Below are 17118 nucleotides of genomic sequence, written 5' to 3' on the forward strand. Positions count from 1 at the left end.
CGGTTAAAGAGGCATAAAATGAGGCCAGATTAGACGGCGCACCTTTCTATGAAGGTTGGGCCCGCTCCAGTCAGGGCCAACCTGGGGCACTGCGACCCAGCCAAGTTGTCCTTGCTTCTAATTCATCCTCTATATAACACTGTTGAATTTTAAACTCTCTCCTGGCTGCATCAATCAAAACTCTCCTAATGAACATAAAGCATTGCATAGTTGAATAGTTTTTTTTTTTCCACAAAAATTGGGATGTTGGACTTTTGGTTAAAATTTCAGGATGTATCCAAACTCAATTTAAACCTTATTCGACTTTATTCAAACTTTTGAATACTGTATATGTTTAACTGTTCAGTGTTGTGGAACATTGTGCAAAGTGGCTTTTCTTTAACAAAAAAGCTAAGTGGCAAACTTTACTTTCTAACATATATCCCGATATGACATTGCTGTGAATTATCCACTAGAGACTGCAGGAAGACCTTTATTAGTGTTTTAACTCAGAAACAAACATCTTTATGCATTTGTTTCTGGGCAGCAATTGCAATGCCTTCAATTCCCTTAAATATTACAGTAATTCCACCTTCACTCAGTTTGTGAAGTGCCACACCAGGGAACAAAAAACTCTGGACCTGCTGTATGCTAACACAAAGGAGGCATACAGCTCAGTCCCCCTCCCCCCACTGGGCCGCTCAGACCACAACCTGGTCCATCTGATCCCCACCTACATCCCTATGGTGAGGAAAATAAAACCTACCACGAGGATCATACAAAGATGGACCGAGGACACCAGCATGGTACTGAGGGACTGTTTTGAGACCACCGACTGGGAGGTGCTGTGCAATTCACATTGTAATGACATTGACAGCTTGACCCACTGCATCACAGATTATATTAACTTCTGTGTTGAGAACATTGTACCCTCCAAGAAGGTCCGTTGTTTCTCCAACAATAAGCCGTGGGTCACCAGGGATCTAAGGGCCCTCCTGAACAAGAAGAAGAGGGCTTTTAGGTCTGGGGAGAAAGAGAGCCGGAAAATGGTCCAGAAGGAGCTGAAGAGAGAGATAAGGAAGGGTAAGACCATCTACAGGAGGAAGCTGGAGAACCAACTCCAGAGAGGCAACACCAAAGAGGTCTGGAGGAGCTTGAGGACTATTTCGGGCCATGGAGGCAACAGCGAGAGAGACCCGGAGTCTGGCGGCAGGGAGTGGGCCAATGAACTGAATCAGTTCTTTAACAGATTCAGTCCTGCCCCCACTCCCCTGACCCCCCAGACCAGAAGCAACGCTCCCCCCTCATTCTCCTCCTCCTCCTCTTCCTCCCCCTCTTCCACCGGTCTCTGCATTACTGTCGATCAGGTGATAAAACAGCTCAAGAAGATCGAGGCAAGGAAGGCTACCGGTCCAGACGGCCTCAGCTCCAGACTACTGAGAGAGTGTGCGGATCAGCTTGGTATAGTGATTCTGCATATTTTCAACCTCAGCCTCAGTCTGCAGAAGGTCCCCACCTTGTGGAAAACTTCCTGCGTGGTCCCAGTTCCTAAGACTGCGTACCCCAGGGAGCCAAACCACTTCAGGCCGGTAGCATTAACCTCTCACCTGATCAAGACATTGGAGAGAATCATCCTCAATCACCTCAGCCCCCTGATGAATGCAGAGCTGGACCCTCTGCAGTTCGCCTATCGTCCAGGCATTGGTGTGGAAGATGCTACCACCTACCTGATGCACAGGTCTCTTTCACACCTGGAGAACGCGGGAAGCACGCTGAGAATGATGTTTTTTGACCTCTCCAGTGCCTTCAACACCATTCAGCCGGTTCTACTGAGAGGGAAACTGGAAGAGGCTGGAGTAAGGAACCACCTAGCCGCATGGATCATCGACTTCCTCACTGACAGACCACAATATGTGAGACTCCAGGACTGTACGTCTGATGTGGTAGCTTGCAGCACGGGGGCCCCACAAGGCACAGTGCTCTCTCCACTCCTCTTCTCCCTCTACACATCGGACTTTAAACATAATACAGACACCTGCCACCTCCAGAAGTTCTCTGACGACACCGCTATTGTTGGACGAGTGACGGACGGGAACGACCTGGAGTACAGGGGAGTCATCACAGCCTTTGTTGACTGGTGTAGGCAAAACCACCTCTACATCAACACCAGTAAGACAAAGGAAATGGTCGTCGATTTTCGGAGGAATCCTCAACAGACCACTCAGGTGAACATCCAGGGTACAGACATTGAAATCGTGGAGAATTTTAAGTACCTGGGTGTTCACCTCAACAACAAACTAGACTGGTCCACAAACACAGATGCCCTGTACAAGAGGGGCCAGAGCCGCCTCTACCTACTGAGGAGTCTACGGTCCTTTGGAGTGTGCAGGACACTGCTGAGGACTTTCTACGACACTGTGGTGGCCTCTGCAGTGTTTTATGCAGTGCTTTGTTGGGGATCCGGGAGCACGGAGAGGGACAGGAACAGGCTGAATAAGCTGGTCAGGAGGGCCAGCTCTGTTCTGGGCTGTCCTTTGGACTCTGTGGAGGAAGTGGGAGAGCGGAGGATGCTGACCAGGATGATGTCCATCATGGACAGCACCTCCCACCCCCTGCATGAGTCTGTGGAGTCCCTCCAAAGCTCCTTTAGCAATAGACTGCGGCACCCTCATTGCAGGAAGGAGCGCTTCCGCAGATCCTTCCTCCCATCAGCTGTCAGGCTCTTTAACAAAAAAATGGCTTTGTGTTAAGACCTACCGTATGCATGCATGTACATTTATGTGTATGTATGTATGTATATATGTCCTAAGCAACACGCTTATTTGATTATATATTTATTCATGTATTTATTTCTTGACCTACTTATTACCTATCTATTACCTATCTATTTATGTCTAAAATGCCTTTCCTATTCCTGCATCCTCACCCTCTTGCCACTGGAACAACGAAATTTCCCGAATACGGGATGAATAAAGTTATCCAATCCAATCCAATCCAATCCAATTCTTTTTTCTGGATAACGCCAATGTGGCTTGTTTAGTGGTTGGACACAGGTGCACCAGATGTTGTGGAAACCTCTCTTCCGATGCCTTCAAGGCGCCACATGTTACATCTGCACAGTATGAGCATTAGTTAGTCTATTCTGTTAAGTTTTAAGATGATGGTAGCCTACCAGATAAAATTCCACTCATTGGCCTATCCATGTTTTTCCATTATTTTATTGTTCCACCTCGTTTGATTCATTCATCGGATATTATTCTCGCTTTGTGGGATACAGATTCCCACATGCAAATACTGATTATGTAGGCAACCACTATATTTTGGGATGCAAGGAACAACATTTATTTGACACGGTACAGGAATTTTCTGAATTTAGTTGGATGAGGGAAGTGCTGCTCTAGTTTCATGTGAAATAAGTGTTGATGTCTCAACAAATGTCTTATAAAAAGGTAACCTATTCACACAAAACATGGAAACCGCAAATAATGTAGTCCTTTGTATAAACTTTATATTTCTTTCTATTTGAGAACCTTTTTGTTCCGAAAACCATTGCCCTTATTCTATCATTTGGCACTGCAATTAGCTCTAAAATTGTTCATTAAAATCGGCCTCATTGTTAATTTTCTAAAAATAGCCTAGTCACGAATGGCCTAAATGAACCACTGAGTAATTAAGTTTCTGATACAAAGGGAAACATGAATACAAAATGACTGTTTAGGTTGATTGAAAGGGTACATGCAGTTTGGAAAATGTACTTGGATTCTATACAAATATTTACTTTTGGCAAAAGACCGACCGCAATTGCTTGAAGCTATCTCTTGGGACATAATCTGATTGAGTGTCCAGTTAAGCCAGTTATTTAATGCCTTTTATTCATGCGCTACCATTTGATTGAAAGAACTGAAAAGTGCCAACAGGGTACAGGCTGAGGTGACCGAACAAGGCGTGACTGGTCCTGGGCCGCCGAGCATCCTTTCAAACACTGGTCGTTAGAGGTTCTTGTACTTTCTGAATGCAATAATAATAATAATAATAATAATAATAATCGGACATAGGCCATGCCGGTGCAAGTAGAGGAGCTGCCCCTTTTTGTGACGGCCACATGGGAGAGGAGAGAAATGGAGGAGAAGGAGGAGGTGAAAGGCCAGGTGTCTTGGAGTGAATTTAATTAGGAAGACTGGGAGCCTGGTACTTTGCGAAGTTGCTCCAGGCCTTCGTTAATTGCCCCGTTCTTCTTCTTTTTTTATTTCTCAAATATTCTCTCCTCGAGATAATTACTATTCATTTTATGCCTGAATTCTAATACTTATTCGGTATTCCACTTCTACCATTTCCTTATTTAACCCAAATGTTGTTGTAATTGAAGGCAGGAACAGAGTAGAAACTAACAAAGTCGGCGAGAAAACAAGACAACACCACATGGGAAATCTTGATAGTAATAAATCAACTGAAAATTGAATTGTTTTTGGTAGGCCTGGGCAATAAATCAATTTTATTTATTAATTTGACTTTTTATTGTGGGTTATTGAAGAAATAATTCAATGTTTTTTGTTGCAGTTTTGCCAAATAGGGAATTTATCAACATGTTTTTCAATATAGCAAGAGTTTGCTCCTTTGTAAAGTTATAGCTTTGTGTTTTCGTGCACAAATAAGGGAAAGAGATAATTATGTTCACTTTATCTTTGTTCAGTATTTAACATTTTGGCCATTTAAAAAAGCAAATTAACCCCATAAAAACCTACTCTGTAGTGCAACATACAGTGGGTGGGAATTGTCAAATCAAATGGGAATCACTCTATTAATTGCATTACTTCCACAATTTATAGATAAGTTAAAAGCTGTTGAATCCCTTTCACCTATAACCAGTAATCTGTAGTAAGATTGTGTATGAAAGATGAAAATCAGGGCACAAATACTTCTCATAAGGATAAGTGCTTGCTTAGACAAGTGTTAAAGTACCCAGTTCTTTGTATGCATTTTTATTATTGAGGAGCAATGCAATGGGGAAATGGCCATGGAAAGGCTGGCTAGTGTAAGCTGTGTAAAAGAAGTAATTTTCTTTCTCCTTTCAGAATAACACCTTGTCAGAAAATGTGTACGTGTATTTTACAACTTTTGTGTTGCCGTTGTTTTTTATTTTTTTATTTCTGCCCCTTGTATGCTTTGCTTGTGAATGCACTCTCTACCTGCTGTTTTAAAGGTTGAGTTGGGGCTTGCAACAAAAGCTGACTCCTGCGGAACCCCCTATGATAGATTGTTGAAACCATTGATCTAATTTTGAAAGCCTCTAATTCCTTCCCCGGATCCTTTCCTTCATATGTGGTGCAGGATAAACCTAATTTCCCTGTACCTCATGCAGTGGCTCACTCTGCAAGGTGGGAAAATAAAGTGAATATATAAATAAATAAAAATTTGAAAAACTGTTCGTTCACAGCGGCACTGTGATTTTTATAGACCGGATCAATTAAATTTGTGGTATTTGCAACGATAGGGGCTCCGTAACTCAATAAGAAGTAATGTGGCTGAAAAGGCTTCTTGCTGCGCGGCAACCAATTGGTGACTGAGTGTTGCCGTGGGAGTATTAACATGTAGGGACTTCAGAGGCATAAAAAGGGTCCAGGCCAATTAGAATCAAGAGAATCCCAGAAAGCGGAGATGTGGGTGGGCATCCTTGGCCACCAGGTCGCCTCCATTGCGTGGCCAAGCGACACAGAGGATATCACAGCTGGAGTATTGGCTTCTAGACTTGGAACTAAAACCAGTCGTATGATTTCTTCCCTTCCCTATGATATCTGTTATTATAACCCAATGCGATTGGCTTTACACACACAGTAATATGATCGTGATTTTTTTGCTGTCCTCACCATTGGCAAAGTTGCCTTTGTCTGAAAAGTCCAAAAAGAACAATATGTATTTTCTATTATGTTAGCTAAACACCGAAAGGGAAATGTTTTTCACAGCGTGCAGTCAGAATATGACATGAATGAATGACTAATAATATTTATGGGCCCATACCACTTCATCCTCTCCATTACCTTGTTGATTTGTTTGTTCAGCTCAATGTAATGAATGCAAATAGCTTCAACTTCAGATCAGATATACTGCATTTGTGCACAGTAACATTGCCTTCCTGCTTTAAACGTTTAGTGACATGTTAGCGGATTATTTCAAGTGAACTTTTTTGAGTTTCTACATTAATTCATTTTTAAGTGGGACCTTTCCAGCTTGTATCTAAATCACTGGGATGATAAATACTAAATTAATGGTAATGGTTGGCGTTTTATTGCTATAGGTTTTATAAATGTGAAACAAAGAGTAAAAGGCAAAGTTTGATCTGATTTACTGCATTTCCCCTAGATTGTGATGAGAACACAAACATTCAGCTATATCACACGTGAATAAATTAGTGTACAGTATATGTACTGTAAAAATAATCAGAATAAAAACTGTTTAAGCGGCGTACTACAAGCTATTCAATGTCACTCAAATGAACATGTTAAAACCAAAGCAGAGTCACTCTCTTAAAAATGGTTTTCTCTGCTTTTTGGTCAAAGTCTTTTGAGTAAAACTTGTTATCTGGATGATCAGGTAGTAGCAAACCTATCTGCCAAGAATAAGTTCTAGTTTTTCTTTTGGTCTGTTTAGTGCAGATATTGCTCAATATTTTATGGATCTCAACATTCAACAAAATGCTCCAAAATAGCTGAAAAATTGAGATCCCTTTTGAAAATATCTGGAAATGAATGAGTTAAGAGGCCTCATATTTGCTGCTTCATATATTTAGCGCCACAAACAACCTTCAGCAATAATAGTCAAATATGTATTAATTCTTTAGTGTGTGTGTGTGTGTGTGTGTGTTTCTTTCCATGTGTATCAGATGTGTCACTTGCAATGTAGGAGAAGGTTGGAAAGGCAAAGAGCCTGAGGACATTGTAACAACGTCCCTTGCGCCACCAGCCCCCCCGACACAATTACCCACTCATGACTAATTGGCATTTGAGGCTTCTCTGCTTGATCGACCATGGCCACATCAGCATGAAGTGGCAGGCCAGCGTCAGCCAAGCTGTGATTTAGCTGGTATCACGCTTTGTTACTCTTCGAGCTGCTTACATAATTTGCTGATGTAAATTTGCGCTGCCTAATTAACATCGTCAGCCTCTCATTTAATGCGAATAGACGTGGAATGTGTCCGGCCCCCTCACACGCCTCTCCATTTCGCTGACTTGGCTGTCTATATAGACCGCCACGCAACTCGGTTGACAAAATCAAAGCTGTGCATGCTTAACTTTTTAGCGGCTTGTGTAGGAGCAAACTTTTCAACAGCGAATTAAAAAATTAAGTCCTTCTCATTTGCCGCTGAGGGTTGAACTTTACTTCAGATGGTGGCGCATGGACACAAATGGAGCTGACAGAGCTCGCTCCCGAGAAGTGCTTTGTGGTATTTGAAGGGACTGTGCTGCAGACAAATAATCATACTCTCAATTAGAGCCCCTTTTTCTACTTTATGGCGTGTGCGATGCTTAATAGCCTCTACAGGCAGGACTGTCGCTCCATGTCTGCACACGTATCATTATCCAGCCCCATCTCCTGTGTTAATAAACGACAAGCTTCTACAATATTGATTTGTTAACCTTCAAAGTGGCACCACCTTATGCAGACTGCAGTCATGGGGAAATATGCTCTGAATGTGCGGTGCATAGATAATGCTTCCTCACAGTTACACTGCAGACAAAGCCACTAACTAAATGTGAACTAATCGATCAGGCTCGATTTCACCAATGTTGGGGCATCGGTGATTGGTCGATCACTAAAAATATTATTTCCTCTGAGTGAATTCAGTCCCATAATACCCATTGATTGAATACTCACTTTTGGCTCACATTCAAACTCTTACAAGTTTAATGGGTATTAAAAAGCAAAAATAAAAACCAAACAAACTTAAGGAGACCTGAGTTGATAATGTATCCATTTCTTTAAGCTTTATGAATTTGTTTTTGTTAAATGCTAATGGATTTGATTTCATTTATTTTAAGGAAGTAAGATTTTCAAGTTGAAGAAAAGTTTTTCACTTTTTTTTTTTTAGACAAATATTCTATGGACACTTAAAAAACTTTGGTCACAGGTATCGTTCAGTGTTTTAAAATAAAACAAGTTTGATTGGAATATTAAAGGTGCATGCTGTTGTATAGAAAACAATCGACAGGACAACCTTTTCAAAAATTGGCCATAACATTGTAATCATGTCCCCTGTTATGAACTTTAAATCTTCTTACAGTTTTTAGTCTTTGATTGATGCCCTCAGGTGGTAAGTAGTTGATGCTAAAACAAGGGCTTGCACTCGGCACTGTAAGCCTAATATGTACCAAGCCGTCCAGTCGCTCAGCCAGTCAGGATATTAGATCAGAATGGCGTTTTGGGATGATGGCAGGGTCAGTGAGCATCTCATTCACACAAGCCCGCCCCACTCCCTCCCATTGCCGCTCGCCCATTTGCAACCGTGTCGCACTGCAGGGTAATCAGGACAGTGACACAAAGCCTGGCAGTGGAGGAGATCTCATTTGTCTTCAGTTTGTGCCTCAATGAGCAAAGCACAAAAGTTCAAAGGGAGCAAAGTTTGTGTACTTCATTTGCGATATTTATTTTTATTTTTTATTAAGCAAATATCTAAGTGTTTCCCCTGCGCCTTTGTTACAATACAATGTTACAATAAAGTGCTATTTGTTTAGTGGGACTAGTCAGGATTTGCCATTTTTAGGATATTGCCGTCCTGTTCAAAGAATGCTTAAACACAATCATCCTAAATTGGAATTTTTTTTAAAGATGCCTCATAAAATGGCATCCCGCAGGCTTTGTAAAATTCAAACTATGTGCTACCAGTCATTTTAATTAATACAAGCTGCGCTTCTTTGAGAACGCATGAACTACATTTGCATGAGTTTACAGTTGTTAACTTTTAAAGACTGTGGACATATTGGCTACGAAGCATTTAATATCCACCACGGAAAACAATATTGATTTGACGCTACTATTAAAGATTTTGTATTTGTGGACATTCTTGCAAGCAATTCCCCCACCATAGGGTGGATGGTTCAACGTTTGCATCCCCCCAAGTTGCGTGCTGCGTTTCTGCAAATATTTCATAATCTATAAAAATTCCCCAAGGGTCAGCTTATTGTTGTTTGTTATGTGAGAGTAGGTCCTGGAACCCAAAGCAGAAGCATTTTTTGGGATTGGAGCAGGCGGGTTGTGCACTTCAAAGACCAAAAGATAATCTACGGGAAAAAGTCTAAAGCCAAGCTCTAAAATTCGCAAGACCTCTAGGAGCTTCTGCTCACAAAGACACCAGGCTCATCATGTGATTCTAGCCAATCCAGGAATGCTTTTATGCTTCTGATCCCCCAACTTTTGTTGGTTTATTAGACTGAGTTTTCATGTATAATATATATATTCCAAATGCTCGTGGGTCTTGAAAGAACTTAGATGGAATCCTGAAGAAATAACCTTGGAGTTGCAGGCTTGTGCTAAAGCATCAGTTGATTCAAAGGCTCAGCTGCAAAATCGGCCCTAACACAGAGGGAGAAGCGGAAGGTCATTCGCTGGATAAATTGCTGCAAACCATTGTGCCATGCAAGCGGAAGGGATTTTTATTATTTTTAAACGTTTACATTTTCTGGGCAGTATGGGAATCAAAGCAAGATTGTGGAGTCACCACATGATTAATGGAAGTTCTGGTTTGACATGATAGAAAAAGTGGATACAAAGTCAACCATGAGTGAACTTGGATTGTGTCATTATAAATGTAAATGCATTTTTTTCCCAAAGTAGAAATTCTATAACATAGACAATACTTGCGCTCTGTGATCTTTTCAACTTTGGGGGGAAACCTTGTCAATAGTACTTTGGGATAACAGCTAAAATAAGGAGGTTGCAGCCTGAAAAAACATTAAACATTAAAAAAAGCATTCCATTTTCTTGTGATGACATTTGCATAAATCGATGAATACATTTGTAGTTCAGGACTTAAAAAATTTAAAGCACAGGCCAATATGCACCATAAGTTTTGCCATTAACTCTTTGGATGGAATTGATGACAGTAGATGTCTTATCTGTCTTATCGTTTTTGACTGTGAGGGCTAGCAGAGATTGTTCGTTGTCAGCCACGGCCAGTGCAAATGGATTGGGTGTCTATTGCCATTGATGGCTGTTTTTCATTTGAACTTTTAATCTTCTTTTACTAACAACCACAACACATATACTTCGAAAACACAATACAATACTACCTTTGCTTCAAAGAATGATTGAAATGTTGTCCCTTTTTTTTGCATTTTTAAATTAAAGTCGCAATTCTTAGAGAGATCAAAAGTTCAGTGACAACTGCTGGACAATTTGCTAATATGAAGCTTGGTCAATATAGAAAGCAGAAAATATACTTAAATTGGTGTTCGGTTGAAATGGTTGCTGCTGGAAATTGCTTAGCTCACATTGTTATGTAATGAGGACTGGAGAGGCCAAACTTCTGCTGAGTCTGCACATATAGTAAAAGACAATCTCTTTTACTTCACAGTCATCCATACCCATTAAAATAATGTGACATGGGGAATGGCTAACATAGTTCCATCTTATTTTCATATCAAAAAGCAGGGCTTTTCATATTGCACGGTCTTGATTGTCTTTGCCTGCAGAGGGGGATGTTGCACTGGACAAAAGCTTACAGCTTCTGTTTCAAAGTGGAACTGCAGTGACTCACTCGCCCCCGTTGCTGCCCAATGGGTTGCCTTGCAGGTCTTAAGTACTTGATCGTAATAAAACAATAAAAAAACTTGCATTTGGTCTCTAATGGTAGATCAAAGTTTAATCAAAGAGGTTTGGGCCAAATTTTCATGAAAATAAGGTGATTACTGTATATTTTTTTATCCTTGTACCACTACAACGCTGTTATTTCATGGGATCATGGAAAATTGTCTTAAGTCCCAAATGCTGAGTATGGATATATGTAAAGGAAACACATACTACATCATTAAAAGGCTACGTATTGTATAGGAAAGTTCACTCACATGGTTGGGCACTTTGATAACAATTCCACTCTCTCTAAATTTAATTCTGGTGGTAGGCGAGTGGTGGTGCCATTCAACACTGTGTTTTATGAAACTCTGACAAGAAATCACACCAGCTGAGGTCGAAGAACAAGCGAGAAAGGTTCACCATGACAGTGGCCGTTTGGATAGCCCCCTCCTCCCCGCCATTGGTGCCGCCTGTCAGAAAGAGCGAAGTAGCCATTTTGTGGCGAACGGGGTGATGCGGTAGAGATGAGGTGGTTAACACCCTTCTGCAGTATCCTCATCTCTCGCCCCTCTAATTTTCCCCCTCTTTCTTTTCCCCGCTCTTTTGCTCAGTCGACTATGAAGACACTTCATCTTCTTTGACAGTATGACCACTGCTGCATGTTCTGATGCGTTCAGCATACCTCGCCGCATCATAAATAAATCAGAGAAATGACTTTTTCTTCTTCCCTCACGTGTTTCTTTATCTCTCCGTCTTCTGCAACGGTTATCTTGAGGAGATGCTGCAAAACGGGAAATGGAGTGCCGGTGGATTTCCTGTGGGTGTCTCCGCTGTCACTGTTCTTAATATGAGGACCTTCCAATCTCCATTTTAGTTTATCTTAGGGGAATGAAATTATTTTTGCCTCTGTTATGATACTTCCTGCTTGTTATTACGTTATCAGGTCTAATTTCAATTGAAATGTCATGAATATACGAGATGCACAAAGACCACGTTGGGAGAAAAGTCGCGTCCTTTTTGAATGAGAATGTGTGGGTTGCCTTGTGACGTAGCCCATGTACAAAAGAACTGATGTGCTTTGTTGTTTCTTCTGAAGCCCCCCCCCCCCAAAAAAAAAAACAACCCAAAAAACAACACGTACATTTGTGCTGTTGGAGATTACATGCGATGGTGGGGGTGAGATGTAAGGCTGCAGGAGAAAGAAGGTTTTGGGGGAGAATGGAGGAAGACTGTCAAGAACCCCCCCTTCCCCTTCACCGACTCCTAGTTACCCAGTCCCCCCACCCCTTGCTGTAATCTCCACTCCTCCACGGGTAGTCTCAAACCTTGTGTTCGTCCACCACCAACCAATTACCTGGCAACCCTACCCTTATCCCCAGCATAGGCGTGATGCTGCTGCATGATGGGTTTTTTTTGTATATTGAATTCCATCTCCTGGTGAGATAAAGGGTGGAGGAACAGGGCTCTGCCGCTGTGCTAGATAAGTGTTTCTCACAAACCGTTCCTCGCCGCTTCTTCTGACACTGATTGTGGAGAAAAGAGACATTGGGGATGGCAGGGGGTGAGGACGTGGGGGTGGAGGGCTGCCGCTGCAAGCTGGGACCCAATTTCAGTATGATTTCCTCCATGTTTTTAATTTGTTATAAAGCAACTCGCAGATAAACTTGGATCTAGAGTGCATCGCTTTCCTGCCATGTTTATAAAGTCTACATGTCACCATTTGGATCAATATTCACATGGCAAAGGAATATTTTTCTGGCATCTCTTGTTCTCTTCGTAGACGTACCAAACGGCAAATATGACTCTGCGGATCGATACTTTGTCTTCATTTGGGGTGGCTGTTCAATCTGCAGAGGTGACAGTTATGGCTTGAGCCTTATTCAGCCTCACCCCTTCCTTCTCAGTCCTATTTGTAAGCTGTCCTGCAAAGCGTCCCCAGGCACCTGTGGCCTGAGCCCGAGCCCATCTATCTGTCTTTGTCTTAGCCACTACGGGGAACCACACACACATTGGTTGTCGTGCCGAACTTTGCGAGAGATGGCCCCTCGTTCATGCATCAAACTCGCCAGGCGTTTGACAGTGCAGGACAGAGGGATTGAAAATAATGACCACAGCAATATGTATCCGTGTTAAAAATAGACCACCACAGAGGAGCGTTAAAAGTTGAAACTGGGGGAGACGCCCAAGCCCTCCCTCTTATTTTGAGGTTAATGGAACTTGCTTTGAGCGAGGAGTAAAAAGATGTTTCCAGTTAGCCAAAATGAGTGATACTCAACGACTAGGACGCTAACACGCTCCAATTCAATTTCTTCCTTTGTCATCCGGGAGTCTGTCCTGCCGCAGACCCTCCCTAACAGCTGTGGCCTTTCTGCTCAACCAAGCCCCCAAGGTCAAGTGTGAGGGGTCAAGTTTAACCTGAAACCAGACAAAGTGACAGGAAGGGGGTAGACGGTTCCTTCCCTGCAGGCCATAGATCATCAACAACGTGCCTAATAGTATCATACGCGCCAGCAAAAATGACTATTTCAGTTAGAGTTCAATAAATCAATTCTCCGGTACTGTGAATTGCAAAAGCAATGTAAGACGGGACCAAAATCTGATCAAGTTGCCAACCGAGATCTATTCAACTCGCTTTCTGATACTTTAAAGAGCTGTCTGATTTGACGTAAAACAGATCTGCTCAGCCTATGTCTGGGTACATGATAATGGGTCTAAACAGGCTGTCCTATGGCTATCACATGCTTACAATTTGGACTTCAGTATCTGTGTAGCTTTCTCGTTTTAAGCTGCTTGAATCCTATATCATCTGCATACATGTTCATCTCTGTCACTTTCCCCCTGACACACAACCAGCCCACACCTGTTTCATATAAAAGCTCTTTCATGTTCGTGGGGCTATCCTGAGGTCAGTGAGTGCTGGTGTTGAGAGCTGCTAGTTTTACTGGGAGTGACTGAGCGAGGGAAAGAATTGGAGACCATATATCCAGGTGTTGCAGACTTGAGGAAGGTTTATCGTCCCTGACTTCACATATTTCACCACAGAAGTACAGATGCCCCTTTTTTGATCTCTTCCACCTATTATATTTTGCCCAAGAAGTGCCATTTGGGCTTGCTATGGTCTGAATTACCACCATGAGGAATAACTGGCATTTGACGACACTTTTTATGGGCCTATATGAAAATCTATTTGTTGATTCCATCCGGGTCTCTTCTCAAGGATGTTGTCTTTCCGTCATTTTTGGTAGTACGCAAGCCATCAAAGATGCCCTTTCTTGAACTATTGACCTTTGTACACAGAAAAGCCACATAGTGATACTGTGACATTGTTAGATTGTTTCTTTTGTTCTGTTGTCAAAATTTAAATCCATTTGTGTCTTTGTAGCAGTGATTACAAATCGCGCCCAATTATATGATTTTCAGAGGGTTGGAATTAAGTAAAAAATTTAGATTTAGATATTCAGTTTTACTTGTAAAAATAGATTTACTAACCTTTTTAAAGAGCATTTTTGATGCAATTAGGGGAATTATCAATATTTATTTATTTACATATGATACAACATCCAAGTGTGTGGCACTGTGGAGGGGTGGAATGTTTGCCTCACAGAAATGGGACAGAAGGTTCGCTATGAGCATCGTTCTTCCTGTTTGGAGTTTGCATGATCTACCTGGGCTTGTGTGGGTTTTTTGCTGGGTACTCCGGCTTCCTCACCCATGCACAAAACATGCATGGTAGACTGGTTGGACACGCTAAATTGCCCCTAGGTTCAAGTGACTCCCGTGAGGATAAGCGGTCAAGAAAATGAATGAATGAATAATAGCCAACTGTATGTGATCTTTTTTTTGTTTCGTAGTTTAGAAAGCTAGTTTTGTGCTGCACAACTGATATACAACCAAAAAAGGATTTGTATATTGATTCACTTGGTTTACTACTGCACTAATGTAAATAATAAATGACTCTGAATCTGGTGCAAAAATATATAACTGGATCACACCTAATCATTAATAAATATCCTCAGTGGAATCTGTTTTTTTACATTTCATGTATTATTCATGCTTTTAAAATGATTTGCCTTGTTCACCTCGTCATTCTTTTTCTTTCATGAGGCAGGTCCAAAAGAGTTGCTCTCATATGGTTAAGGTTTCCTGAAAGTTCGAGTGGCATCGCATACCATTTTTTTTTTACCTCAGCTGTTTTTGAGCATGAAAACAGGAATGCTATACAAATCAAATAATTAGAAAAAAATGCGTTTTGAAACTCAAAGCAGGCGTTTGCCTGCCGTATTCGCTGGCTGTGATTGAAGAAGCACCTGGGCTTAATGCATGTTGCATAAAGGACGAAACAAAACTCTCTATTTGTCCAGCATATCTCACTGATCTGCGGGAAATACCAGAGCGATATGCCTGTAAAGTTTTCAATGCATGTGTAATTTCATTGAAGGTGACCTGAAATCTCCTGCCCTTTGGGGGCATACTCGTTTACATGCACTAAAGAAAACCAACCTATTGCATTAAATATATTGAAACCAGACTGTAAACTGTTGGCATAACATGCACACGTTATTCAATTGGGAAGCAAATTCCTCTTTTACATATACATTTCAGCCAACCATTTGAGCCTTTTTGGCCCAAAAAATGTCTGACCCCAACTTGAGTAAAGCCGGGTGGGATGCATGCCATCAATGGAATGTGTATTTTATAAAGTGACATGAAAATTTCGTCTACAACGCCTGAATGCATCAAACTGGCATATTTTTACGCTGAACTGCCCCCTTATTCAGTCTAACAAAATACTTAAATTACTCCAAATAGAAAGTACATGCTCTTGAAGTACAATAGTTCTGTTAATTCTAATCAATTTGGGGTAAGAACGCACACACATTTAAATTAAACGCGATCTTACACACAAAGTCAAAAATTAAAATCAATTAAACTGATGGCTTGGTGAAAAAGTGGTTAGCGTGAATCGTTAGGTGGGCTTCGACCTTTCTCCGTGGAGTTTGAATGTACTTCCTGAGCTTGCGTGGGTTTTCTCTGGGTACTGAATGATTTTTACACAACTATAGGATTTCCATTTTTCGGCTATGTCTGTCTGAGTACGCGAGCACCATCAAGCCTTTCTTCATCAATTTTCATCCCCACTTCTAGATTAACTGAACTGAATGTTGTTGCCGCCTAGCAAAGCATCTGCAGTTGGAGTGGTATAGAAAGTTTCCCGCTGATCACTCGGTGTATATAAATTGGGTATTGGCTGAATGTGGGAAAAGTGGAGGGAATCAAGTATTTCTGTGAAGAGTTTCATTTGCGCTCGGAAACATAGTCCTTGTCTCTGGGTGTGAAAATCAATAATGTGGGGAGATCAGGCACTGAGTATATGTTTTGGCAAAAGATAGGTCAATTCCATTAAAGCAAGAAGTTCAGTTCAATTTTTTCAATGCTTTATCTGATGAATGTTTACCAACACTATTATTTAACCCAGCGTGCCAAAGTGGTGGCCTAGGTGCTTCAGGTTTCATGTTAAAAATCAAATAAAGATTAATGGTATATAGAAAATTAGTATTCTTGGCAAGGAAATGCTTAGTAAATTTTAAAAAAGTTCAAATAAAACTTTTTTGTAATCTAAAAAACTTAATATTTAGGTTACCCCCACTTTTTAGAACAATAAATAAATTAATAAAATGGAGAATGTTTACTATTTCCCCTTTTATTATATTATAAATGAATAAATTAAAAAATAAAATATATATTTTCCCTCAACTAAAGAATTATGCAATGTTTTAATGTTTGTTTAAATTCTCTTTTAAAAAAAATTGGAGCGCAAGAAAATATTTGCTATTAAGAGGCTCAAAAAAGGATATGACGAATTAAAATGACACCCCTAATTTAACCCTTCTATGCCACAGGTTCCACAAAGGAGTGCACTGAAAACTTGGGTCGAGTACAAGTGTATAGGGTGAGTTCACTTTCTCACTTACTTGTGTTGCATTGCTACTCTTAATGTTCTATCAACCTGTAAAGATTGCATGAGGCATTTTAGCATAAGAATCCTCTTCAAAACCCTTTAGTTTTTTTCCCCCAAAGGTAAGTCATGTAGAAAACATGTCATGAACCTTGTAAAACTGCATTCATAATGTAGTGTGTGCATAAAATGGACACCTGAATGATATCACATAGTAGTTTAAGTACATAGATTTGCAGAATTAGCTGTTTTTCTGTCCTTTGTCCATCTTGGGGTATGTTTGGAAAGTCATCTTCAAAAACCAACAAGTCTTACCTTTTGAATGTTGTGGAGGTCTTTGGCTAGCTTCTGAAATATAAGGTTAAGTTGTAAGTTTATTTTGATCTGGCCTACCTTCTGAA

At 40.9% G+C, this 17118-nt stretch overlaps 1 protein-coding gene across 4 annotated transcripts in view; it reads left to right on the forward strand.

Annotated features, from left to right (window-relative positions):
* The window catches only part of zfhx3b (zinc finger homeobox 3b), a 313149-nt gene that overhangs the window by 10728 nt on the left and 285303 nt on the right, over positions 1-17118 (forward strand). For all 4 annotated transcript variants that reach the window (XM_077619318.1, XM_077619339.1, XM_077619324.1 and 1 more), the window contains exon 2: positions 16662-16711. The gene's annotated coding sequence lies outside the window, so the exon portion shown is untranslated. The remainder of the gene's footprint in view (positions 1-16661; positions 16712-17118) is intronic.

The sequence above is a fragment of the Stigmatopora argus genome, chromosome 2, assembly GCF_051989625.1.
Source record: "Stigmatopora argus isolate UIUO_Sarg chromosome 2, RoL_Sarg_1.0, whole genome shotgun sequence".
Taxonomy (NCBI): domain Eukaryota; kingdom Metazoa; phylum Chordata; class Actinopteri; order Syngnathiformes; family Syngnathidae; genus Stigmatopora; species Stigmatopora argus.